Source organism: Leiobunum rupestre, chromosome 10 (assembly GCF_980474605.1).
Source record: "Leiobunum rupestre chromosome 10, qqLeiRupe1.1.hap1, whole genome shotgun sequence".
NCBI lineage: Eukaryota > Metazoa > Arthropoda > Arachnida > Opiliones > Sclerosomatidae > Leiobunum > Leiobunum rupestre.
The window spans coordinates 4,329,304-4,342,211 of NC_143393.1; positions in this window are offsets into that span (position 1 = coordinate 4,329,304).

Genomic DNA, 12,908 nt, shown 5'->3' on the forward strand with positions numbered 1-12,908 from the left:
CAAGAACATGTAAATCTTTGAGGAAAACACTTAAAACGACTACAGCATTACTTTAAGATTTGAAATTCCCGCCAAACTAGCTAAATACGTCATAAATGGGAGGTGCAATAATTTTGAGAAGAATTCAATAATTTTTTATCATCGATACCATAATTTCAGTTTTAAAATCTGACAGCGCTGGCAAACCCACCGTCTGACGGTAAGCGTTAACGTTTGGTACGGTTGGTACGGTTGTTTTTTTTTCGTTTACGCTCACCGTCGTGACTGTTTCAACTTAGTTTCATTGGAAATGTTATTATTGTAATGTGTATGTGTAGTGTGGGAATGTTGAGTTTGCGTTATGGCGGTTGTGGGTGATGATTTCGTTGTGTATGCGCTTTGTATGTATGGGTGTTTGCTCTCTGACTTTTGGACAGACCGAGTGCTGAGTGTTATGGCAACCTCTCAACTACCAATAGCAGGGTTTCCACCGATTGTTTACGGTATTCATCTTAGTATCAATTTTGCAATCGTATCGGGTAGGATTCGAACCCGAGCCCTCCTGCTTGGCAGGCGAGTGTTCTACCACAGAACCACCGATACACGGTTCAAAGAAAATTATAAGCTCAGCTTAAGCGGAATCGTTTATTACAAATTAACAGAGCATTAAATTTCAGTTTTTAAAATAGAACGAAATTTCGTGTTCCATTTAAATTATTGCATCGAATGTAACGTCTTCTCTGTTAATTAAAAGGGATGCGCCGCCCAGGATTCGTCTTAGTATAAATTTTGCGATCGTATCGGGTAGGATTCGAACCCGAGCCCTTCTAAATGACAGGCGAATGTTCAACCACAGAACCACCGATGCAAATAACGTTTCTTAGAAAAGTATAAACTCAGCTTAGCAGAAGAGTATATTAATGGATTTTAAAGTCTACATTTTTTACGTATGAAATTTGAAAGGTCAAATCTTGTTTTAGCGCAGTCAGCAAAGATAAGAGGGTTAAAGGGTAGAACCTGTGGGCAGTCCATTTTGTTAGTTTTTTGTTATTTATTTACGGGTTTTATTATCGTCTTAAATATAATTGTAATAACGCAAATGCGTTTATTAAACGATTATTGATGTAAGAGCTGCCGTTTAGTCATGTGGCTCTCTGTGCCTTGTTGATGGTAAGGTTTTTGCTTCTTGGTAATACTTTTGGTGTGTATATATGGATATCTACGATTCCTAACGCAGTCATTAATTTCCTGGGTGTGCGAGTCATTATATGATATTGGAAATCGGACGGCATTGGTCTTTTGCATGCGGTATGTGTCACAACGTCAACTGGAAGTCTACGAGTCGCCCACTATAAGATGTCGAATATAGCTATTCTACGGTATATTCATCAAAGGCGAGTGTTGAAATAATATGAGCATTAAAGATGCGGCAAGTATTTCGTAAGCGAGAAAAATACAAATACCCTGTGTAGATATTTCTTTCATTAAAATTTGCTTCGTATTATATTCAACTGATAAACTTGTACTGTAAAAAAGGGTTACATTCAATTGTGCATTGTTTTAGTACGTCTAACTCACTGTTGTAACTACTTAATTTATAATATTCTGAATAAATTAAAATCGGTTATTTCGTCTCAATTATTTTAATCATAATTAAAATTTTATACCAAGAGGGATAGAACCAGGATTTCGATCTCGAGAATTTAATACCACTAGGGACAATTCTTCCGAGGAGAGGTATATTTTGGCAAGCTTGCCAACTTGTTCAACTTTAAAGAGCTCGAGTGTGGACACGTCTTGCGCTTACCCATCTCGTTTGGCTTTTAAATGATAATTATTACTTTCGCATTAAATTTCTAGTACTCATTACAAGTTTAGACTCGGTTATGACGTTGTTGACTTTAGGTGTATATCACGAGATTGGGTGGGGCCAAACTTGTCAATGTTATAGACCGTGGGCTAGGGTCAGGGGTTTAAGTCAAAAGAAAATATTTTTCAACCTTCCCTGTTGCTGTGGGGCTTTTTTTACGCCATTTTGGCCACCATCTTGGAATTTACTTGTTTAAAAAGATAACCTAGTACTCATATTCTAAGCGCTTACGATAACAGAGAAAAGGCTTTCAAGAAATTCCAATCCAGTGTGGAGAGGATTTCCATGACCCTTTAAAAAATTTAACTTATAAAATTATAAACTATAAAACCCCGTTTTATGAAGGTTAAGAATAAGAAAATGTTTTGCAAGCCGACCAAAGACGTTTGGCGAACATCGTTTTAGCATGAATATATCTAGCTATGAATATCCAACCCTACGATATAGCCCTTCTATCATGTCGATTTGATTTGGGTGGCAACTTTCGAGACCAGTGAAGCGTTTTCAGCCAATCAGGAGACTGAAGAAAATGACGGCATGCTCCTCACTCGGTCGGAGCAGATGTGATTGATCACGTGACTAGATAAGCCCAACCCAAATTTTAGCGGGAGGTTAGAGAGGCTATTGCTATTGTATATTCATAGCTAGATATATTCATGGTTTTAGTTGCTGAAATCATCAGCTAAATATAAAGGAGGTATTTTGTCAGCCACTTGGTGCTTAAGCCCCAACGCTTGCCATTGTTGATGGATCGCTAAAAAAGACCAACAAACCATCTTTCGCCAAATTTCTCGAGAATAAGGTGGCCCCGACTGTTAATATACTGGTTTCAAACCTACTTTGATCGTCGCTATGTCAATAATTCATGAAATGAGCTTATAAAACCATACTTTTGAAGAACTTTCGTTTTAAATTGTTACCCGTCGGCAAAGGCGGCCTTGGAATTTGGCACACCTCGCAACTTGTTCCCTGCTTTTCTGTCATCATCCTCCAGAGTCTGTTATTTGGTACGCCTCAAAATCCCTGATTCTAAATTAGCTACCGAAGACTCGGGGTTCCACGACGCCGTTCGTCGCTGGGACCTTTCAACTGAGCTAGTCTTACCTTCCCCAAAGCGTTTGAGAAGGCCCTCTTTCGGACAAAGTGGTGACTTGGCGGTCCAACAATACCTACTGTGATCGGGATAAGGCTCGTCTACTTTCGGTTGGATCAAGAGACTCCCTAGCTAAACATGCTCCCGTCGCCTTCCTTGGGCACCCAGTTGGACGATAATTCGTTTTGGATCGCTGTGGGCCTACGTTTGGGTCCCCTTCTCTGTGTGCCGCACATTGGCATTTTTGGGAGCGACGTTGAATGCATTGGTGTGGGACTTAACCTGCACCGACTCCATCTTGTTTGGCTTCTTCCTCTATAGCCCCTCTCTGGGCCACCACCCCGGCTGAATTGAGGAAGAAAGCTTAGTATTCCGCCCTGGATAACCGTTACGTGTTAACGGCGGTGGCCTATGAAACTCTAGGGTCTTTTGGCGTCGGTCCACTTTATTGGCTTTTAGTTAGAATCAATTGGCGAGCGGTGCTCTGTCGCATATTTATTTCAAAGGTTCGCTATCGCTGTACAACGCAGTAACGTGGCTTCGGTGTTAAGCACTTTTCCCCCAAGTGCCTCCCTCGCTGACTATATTTCCTATTTGTTAATAATTTGTTAAACCTTTTTTGTTAATAAAACTTCTAATGTTTCCTATAATTTTCGTGCTTAGCGCTTTATTTCAATAACTTAAAAGTTCGATAGAATGCGCTCCAAAACAGCCAGAATTTTACTAAGAATTAATTTGATTGGCTTTTACAGCTAGCTGGTATTTGAAAATTAAATATTACTTTAATAAATTTATCTAGTCATAAAGTCTGTTTTTTTTAATTAAATGTAATATCAATATTCAACCTACGTTCCTTTAAAAGCACATTTTTTACCTTTACTCAAATTATTCTTATAATTCCCTATAAGTTCACCTGAACGTTCCTAATATTTACTAATGACTTTAATTTCCTATGGCAACATGGATCGAAGATTAACGTCCTAAATCTGTTTGGTATTTACAGATAGCCAATGACCAACTACTCAAAATGTGAAAAGATAATTGTTCTATTTTAAGTAGGGATTTGTTTCGATCTTCCTAACATAGCACATAAATATTCAAATAGTGGCAGGCATAGGTTCATCAACCGTATTGCACTTAATTCTAGTCATATTACTGACTTGATCAGTGCTAGTCTAAATATAAGAAAAACCGAGAGAGAACTGATAAAATTTTTATCAATCCTTAAAAATGGCTAAACATAACACTTTAAGAGCTACATCAAAATCCATAGAAAACTTATATACATTTATTACGGTATTTTAGTGTGTCTGGCCACAATAGAGCTTGGAATAATTGATGTATAGCTTCAAAATGTTGTGATATAATTTTTCAGGTTTAACTTGAACCTTAATGTTTAGCTAAAAGTTCCGCTACTCACCATTATTAAAAACAGTGTTTACTACTCACCATTATCAAAAATAAGGTGACCACACAAACTTAAAAAACAGTATTACTATGTTTTCAGTGTCTGAATTTCTTAATTCAAACCTCCTTTTATTTGTAACCTAAACCTTTTAAGGAAAAGAAATAGTAGAAATTGTTCTCTGAACAGACGAGACTACCCTAGTCATATTTGAAAAAAAAGGTTAGCGTCGCATATTGAACAGTGAAATACAGCTCCCTCATTCCAAGGAGGGGTCTGAAACTAATTGAAATATAGAATCTTGCATTCCGAACCATCCATATTTGTAAAATTCACTTTGGGAAACCATAAGTAGAAATTTTTATCTCGACTTGCAAATCGGATCACAATGCTATGACATCGAAGCATTAGTCATCAAAAACTTCAACCACTCCCTCCTGCTCGGTCTGGAGTTCTGTTCTAGCCACGAGGTGGACATTAAATTTCGCTCTCATACCATCCGCCTCAATGACTTCACCTGCAAACTACACAATAACATTTTAGACCACTTATTTTATCCTCTGTCACCACCGATAGTAGAAATAGAATCCAAGTTAAAATGTCCTCGATTGACTCGAATTAAAAATAAGGGAAAAAATGTTGAAAGATACCAAGGAGGAAGTGGACGCCCAAAAGAAATTCGCGATCACCGCTGAACCGAAAATAGGAACCAAACAACTGAAGGCGGTTGTAAGGGACGTTACGAAAGCCACCCACGGGACTGATGATATAGAAATGAACATTTTTGTATTCGGCGCTGAAGTAGGGACTGGGAAGATCCAATCTTGGCCAGAAATTTAATTTAATTGATGCAAAAATATATAACAGATGTATAACAATAAAATATTGCATCTTCCCGTTGCTACATAATCAAATTTGCTTGTGCGTGTCTGGGAACATAAAAATACAATTATTAATAAATAATTTTCCTATTAGCCCAGTATAAAATAAAACATAGATCTAGAGGTGAGCAGATAGTTAAACAGGGTAAAACCCATATGCAATATTACTGAAGTTACAATATTTGCCAACAACAGATTAAAAGTCAAACATAACTAATAAACCAGCTAAATGTTGAAGTAAAGAGAAGCGCATTGTGAAGAACTAAATGAAAAGAGACTTAAACGGTTTTAAAATAAATAAATTGTGAATTTTAAAACCGTTTTAAGTCTCTTTTCATTTAGCTAAATGTTGGATAAACATAATCTCTACGTCCAGAAACTTTTGGTCCTAATTTAGTGGCGTGTTTTTGACCAATACTTCTAAAGCATCTGTTAACAACATTGCCAGATTCAATATTGCGTGTACAATGTATTTTTTCGCATGAAATATAATTTTTTTAATATACCTAGAAAATTATAAATTATTTACATATAATAACGTTGCAGTAACAACACGAACGGTATTATGTAAAATGCTACGGCTCTCAACGAAATGTGCCCGTAAAGAGACACGCATAATTTTTCTTTGCATAATTTCAAGTGAATCAAGAAAATAATTATAAGTACCCCCATCCCAGAATACGGTAGCACAATACAGATTGAACCAGCGCAAAATACATAATCCTAAAGCAAAACATTATAGAGAATATAAAATGTATGCAATACAATTTATGATTTTTCCGTTTTAGGGTGCTGTCAATAAATATTCCCAGGTATTTTATCTCATTAACCCTTTTTAATTTTATACACTTGTCAGAACATAGTGAAAAATTATAATTTTCATAAATTTGAATTTCAAAGTTAAAGTTTTTAGGGTCTCTTACAGAGAAGAGTATATATTTTGTCTTTTTAATATTTAAAGTGACTAAATTAGTATTTAATTATTTATAGAATAAACATATATCGCTTTAAGCTTTTTTAAAGGCTTTTGACCAAGAATAACCCTTACATAAGATACTATTTTACCATTAATTTGTATATTGTATAGATCATTCATGTAGACTAAATATAATAAAGGGCCAATGACCGTTCCTTGAGGAATAACATAAGTAATTTTGGATCACCATGGGTCTGAGAAATCCTTACTTCCATCTCGTGATTATTTAAAAATATTTTGAACCAATTAAGAATAATACCCCTGACACCAATTCTTTCTAGTTTCTTTAACAATATAGTGTGAGACAGTGTCAAATGCATTTTTGAGATCAAGGAATGTCCCTTTTATTTTCTTTTTCTAATCTACAGAGATAAACAACTCTTTTGTAACATTTAAAATTGCATCACCGGTACCTAGTTCTTTCTAGAACTATATCGATTTTTACCTATCCGAGGGGACTTTGAACCGTAGGAGGTGTTATACAACCACCGTGTCTGTCTCTCTGTCAGGCCTGCGAACGCGTTCGCATTTTCGGGGCAAAGGGTAATCACTGCGTACGCAGTTTCTTAGAATCAGGGAAAAGGTTTTTCCAAAAGCGCCCTCTTTTTGTCATTGGGTGTAGTATAATTTTTTAATCGGCCGGGATTCGAAACCGAGCCCTCTTGAACGAGAGGTGAGCGTTCTACCGCACAACCACGGATACAGTTACGTTTCACTGAAAATTAAAAACTCTTCCGAGTAGAGGTATATTTTTGCTTGCCAACTTCTTCGATTAAACGTTTGTAAGAAAAGTCGCCAATAAGTTCTACAGAAACGCTACAAATAAAGGCTTTGATGATGTAGCGCAAATTCTGGAACTATGGAAGATCTACTGAAAGAAGAGCAGCGTGAAATTCTGGTTTCATCCAAAATCAAAGAGTTAAATCGGAAAAGTGAAAGAAAAAGTAGAGATACAGGCTCTGGAATAAACACGTTGTTTTGGTTGCTTTTCCGAGTCCGATACCGGATTAAGTCACCGTGTGCACTAAAAGTTCCAAAAGGATAAAATATTTTCGACTTGATTTCCATCCGAGATTTTGTCGCTGACTATATGTGTCGCACATTCTGAAGCTAATTTCAATTTTTTCATATCACATTGGATTTTCAACACCCCGAAGAAGATCTGTAAATATTTTATACCCACTTGACCGAAATGATTAATTGTTGTAGAATTTTAAATTAATCGAATAATTATATATAAGTTACTATATTGCCATGCATGATGTATAAAATGAAGAATAACAATACGTCTACAAAAACCATTATGATTGAGACAGGTTCCTGCCCTACGTCGTTTCATGACGCTACAGGTTATTCCCAATTTTTTTCTTACAACGCCGATTTGATGCTAGATCTTCTAAGCCACACTATATAGAGGCATTTTGGACTGTATAATGTCACCTACGGCCTCCGTGCCCATAATTTAGCCACGGAACGCCAGGCCTTATAGCAATAAAAGAGCAAACGCCGTTTTAATAACAATAATTATTATCAGCTTGGCTAACACCCAAAGTCATCGAGCGACTTTTGAAGTCCATTAATTCAGGTGGCCGTGTTACAATGTGTAGGAAGGTGGCGGCAAGCCCTTCATGCCAAGCGAGCTAACAGCTCCCTACACTAACTATAACCGTTAACCCCAACAAGTTTTTATGGAAGGGGAAACCCCTTAAACCCTTTTGATTCCGCACGGCGCTATATTATCTCGAATCAGAATGAAGCCGATTTTACCCCCTCGTAGTATAAAAACTAGGGGTCATATCAAAGCAAGTGACCTGCCAATCAGTATCGTCTTGAGGTTGTTTAATAATTTTTTCCCACCATTCTTCGCTTCTTTTTTTCATCCAAAAGCGTTTGGGTCTCCACGTAGGCTTCGGAACGCGATGAACCAATTTAAGAAACACATCATCACTCGAATTTCAAATGACTCTAGCTACGATATCATTGCGCGCATGAGTTCTCGTACGTATAAGTGCTCCTAATCGAATTGCGACACCAATAAATTTAAAGTGGTTTTAAATACGATGCTGGCATTCATTTTAGCGTTTCGGTCTAGATTTCGTTAAAACAAACCTAACAACAGGCCGGCTGTGGGCTAACCAGTTATGCCTAGATATTTCAAACGTAGCTGGGGAAAAATTCCAAACAGAAGGTTTTTCTCGGAGCTAAGAACGTGTCGAGGTCGAAAGTGCACTGTCATGAAAACAGTCAAAAACGAGTTTTCTCAGAAGCTTACCGTAGAGAACGAAATTGGGATTTTCTGAAGTTAGTATTTCCTACCCTCATGAAAACATAGTCAGTGTGTTTAAAATATCCCGTTCCAACCTACAATGAACCAGACTCGAAAATATTCGGCAAATCTCGATGATACCAAAATGTTTTAAAATAACCAAGATTGTCACAGTCCGTTACTAATGTCCCGATTTAGCTCGGAATGAAACATACTCGGAAATATTCGACAAATTTCGAAGATACTTAATCTTGTGGGGAGTTCGGTGACAATAAGTCTTAACGTTGCGTGAGCGGTCGGTGAGTGTAAAACTTAACGTTGGGTGAGTTGTCGGTGAGATTTCAAAATATAGTTACGTGAGTGGTGAGTGAGATACGAAAAAAGTACGTTGGCTGAGAGATGAGTGAGACAAGAAACATATTCGCTAAGTAAGGAAAAAATAATAGTTGCGTGAGGGTTGGGTGAGATTGAGTCTTAACGTTTCCATAAGAAGCTTAGGGGGAGTTTAACGTTTCCTCCGAACGACGACGGTATCAAGCTTAGCGTTTGCTCGGTACGAGCCAATTTAATATGGTCCTTGTTCTTTAAATCCTAATTCTCGATTTGGTTAATGGGCTCTATAGGAAGCTTAAGCAGACGTCGACGAACCATGCCCCGCAGAAAGATGGAAGCAAATAGAAATAAATTACCAAAAAGACTTAAGAAAACAAAAAAAAACTCTTAAATCGCTGCAAGAAGTACGCTAATACTTACTTAAAAAAGCAGTTAGTAAAGTCAAAGAACCAAAATAAAATTTCGACTACAGATATGTAAATACAGAAAATTTCCAGTTCCAAATTGAAAAAGATATTAAAAGGCTTGGCCAAGAAACAATAAAATTCCAAAACCTCTATCATGAAAGCCAATCAATTTTGAAAAAGGTTTTTTCCCCAAGTCAAATAAAGATGTTAAGAGGGAAAGAAAAAGGTCCACTGGAGTAATGAGGATTTGGCTAATGCTTTTAGTTTGCGTTATCTTAGCAAAAGGGCCTATATTTACATGAGGGAAAATAGGGGAATACCTTTACCTCATTTAGCTACATTGAAACGATACGCTGAAAATTTAGATTAAGTAGTGGTATTCTTAGTGACATAATTAATCTCATGTCAGTAAGGGCTAAAAGCTTGCCTAAATTAAAAAACTAGTAGTATTGACCTTCGATGAAGTAGAAGTCCGCAGTATTTATGAATACGATGCTGAATACGACCAAATATTATGAAGATATAATCAGCTTCAAGTTGTTATGGCCCGAAGTCTTTTTTCACCATGGAAACAACCGATATATATGGGGTTTGATCAAAAAATTACAAAAGCAATATTAATCGATGTTGTAACGGAACTTCACAAAGCCAACTTCAAAGTTGTAGCTTGCGTCAACGATATGGGTGGAGGCCATAATTCCAGTTGAAAACCCAATACTTAACGAACCAAATAATTTTGGACGAGTAGAAGAAACAGCTGAGCTGAACAAAGATTCATTAGATAAAAATGCTGCCCTTTTTAATGTAGAACTCCGTATAAGTTGCCAGCTTCTGTAACAAGCAGTATAGCAAATAGTTTAACAGGCTTCATCGAAAACTGTTTAGAAACATTTAAAAATTTAAATAGAAGTTACCAAATAGAGTTCAATAATAGCGAAAATTATTTTGATAACCAAGTCTCTGTGGTGGGAGTTATAAAAAGTAATTTCAAATTGGAAAAATATTGCAAGGAACATTTGAATTATGTGGGCCCAGTTGATTACATAATAGGAACCCAAAAAAATAATGGTAAAACTTTTAAAATACGCTGAGTTATGTTCCAATTATTTCTATTTTAAAAGAGCTATTATCTCATAATGATGTACTACATGTATGGGAATAATATCTTAGAGAAAAACCAGAATGTGACCCTAAGTTACTAAGTGATTACGATGATGGTGAAATATGTAAAAATCATCCAAATGTTTTAAGGTTGCATTTTTACTTAGACGAAGTAGAGTTAAATTATCCTCTAGGCTCTAAAAGAGGCAAGCATAAGGTTACCTTAATATATTGCATGGTAGGAAATATTTACCCTTCCCTTAGAAGTAAACTTAGTAGTATTAATTTGGTTTTAGCGGTTAAATATGCAGTTTTAAAGCAATGCGTTTTAAAACCACTTTTAAATGACCTTGAAGAAATTAAAAAAAATGGCTTGGAAATTAGAAATCAAAAAATTAAAGGAGGATTAGCCACCATATCTGCTGATAACCTTTCTAGCCACAGTGTAGGAGGTTTTTCAAAATGTTTCACTTCGGGTAGAATTTGCCGGTAATGTATGATTAAAAAAGAAGATATATCTTCAATTTTCGTTGAAAACGAATTAATAATTAGAACCCAAGAAATACACAATTATCATTTAGAGGCAGTGTTAGAAAACCCAGATAACTCGTCAATATATGGCGTTAATAGCCCATCTCAGTTTTCAATACTTGAAAAATTTTATTTTACTGAAAGCCTACCGCTGGATTTAATGCATGACTTTTACGAAGGAGTTGCTCCACTAATTCTAAAATTAGTTTTCAATCACATGATTAACTCGCATTTTATTACTCTCGATGAAATTAATAGAAAGATTGAATATTTTCCTTACGGTGAATAACAAATCAAAAACAAGAGTGTACCAATAACGAAAGAAAGACTGGCAGGTTCAGCGACTTTGACTGGTACAGCTGTTCAAAAAAAACTTTGCTTTACCTTTTTCCATTACCTTTTTGGTTCGAGTGTACCAATAGATGATGAAGTTTGGAAATTATTACTACTCTTCATTTCGATTGGAGAGATAATAACAGCACCGATAATAGACTGCAGATGGCTAGCCTATCTTTACGAAATGATCAACGATTTGGTGTTTCCTTAGAGAAACTCCAAATTCGCGCTTTAAACCAAAAATGCATTACATAATACACTATCCTAGGTTAATTAAAAAATATGGCCCTCCTATTCGCTTATGGTGTATTGGGTTATTATTGCAACCCAAAATGGGTTGTTTTAGATATTAACACAGTTTTGGGTTACGAAAAATAACCCAGTTTATGTTATTCTTGTAACCCAATTGAGGGTTAAAACGTAACAGCCCAACTTTGTGTTGCAAGTTCTAACCATTTCTGGGTTGAAATTTAATTAACCCAAAAAAGGGTAGGGTAAATACTGACCCAGCGTTGGTTTACAAAAATAACCCATTTTGGGTCGATTTTAACCCAACTGTTTTAAGAGTGTAGAGGAGCTACAGGATGTCACTTCATGGGGTTCAAATTTTTTTATCCACTTTCTCTCGGAATCAAACCTATTAGTTAACATATCTTTATCACAGAAAATTTTCCTGCATATTTAATTATTTAAATAGCACTACCAATTTATAAAAACCAAAAAATAATTAAAAAAAAGTGATGGAGAAACGATAGTAGCTTTCCTTTGTAAGCATTTAACTTAATTTTATTGAAACTAGAGGTTCCTTAGTTTGAATCGTTTAAAGACCTAGGATTTTTTCTGCCGGTTTCCCTTTAAGTTTACTTCCTGCCACACCAATATCCTAGTGGTAGGCCAACCCCAGGAAATTTGTGCGACGGGAAGTAAACTTAAAGGCAGAAGAAAACCTAGGTCTTCAAGTATGTATATTGCAACTGTTTAGGTTTGAAAAAACGCTTTCAGTAGGAATTACTCCTACATTATATAAACCACAACCACTTTTTGTTGAGCAACATTTTAAAATGGTTAGAAAAATAAAAAAATGTTGTCCAATGTCAACACTAAAGTAAGTCCTATTTTAGATATTAACACAGTTTTGGGTTACGAAAAATAACCCAGTTTATGTTATTCTTGTAACCCAATTGAGGGTTAAAACGTAACAGCCCAACTTTGTGTTGCAAGTTCTAACCATTTCTGGGTTGAAATTTAATTAACCCAAAAAAGGGTAGGGTAAATACTGACCCAGCGTTGGTTTACAAAAATAACCCATTTTGGGTCGATTTTAACCCAACTGTTTTAAGAGTGTAGAGGAGCTACAGGATGTCACTTCATGGGGTTCAAATTTTTTTATCCACTTTCTCTCGGAATCAAACCTATTAGTTAACATATCTTTATCACAGAAAATTTTCCTGCATATTTAATTATTTAAATAGCACTACCAATTTATAAAAACCAAAAAATAATTAAAAAAAAGTGATGGAGAAACGATAGTAGCTTTCCTTTGTAAGCATTTAACTTAATTTTATTGAAACTAGAGGTTCCTTAGTTTGAATCGTTTAAAGACCTAGGATTTTTTCTGCCGGTTTCCCTTTAAGTTTACTTCCTGCCACACCAATATCCTAGTGGTAGGCCAACCCCAGGAAATTTGTGCGACGGGAAGTAAACTTAAAGGCAGAAGAAAACCTAGGTCT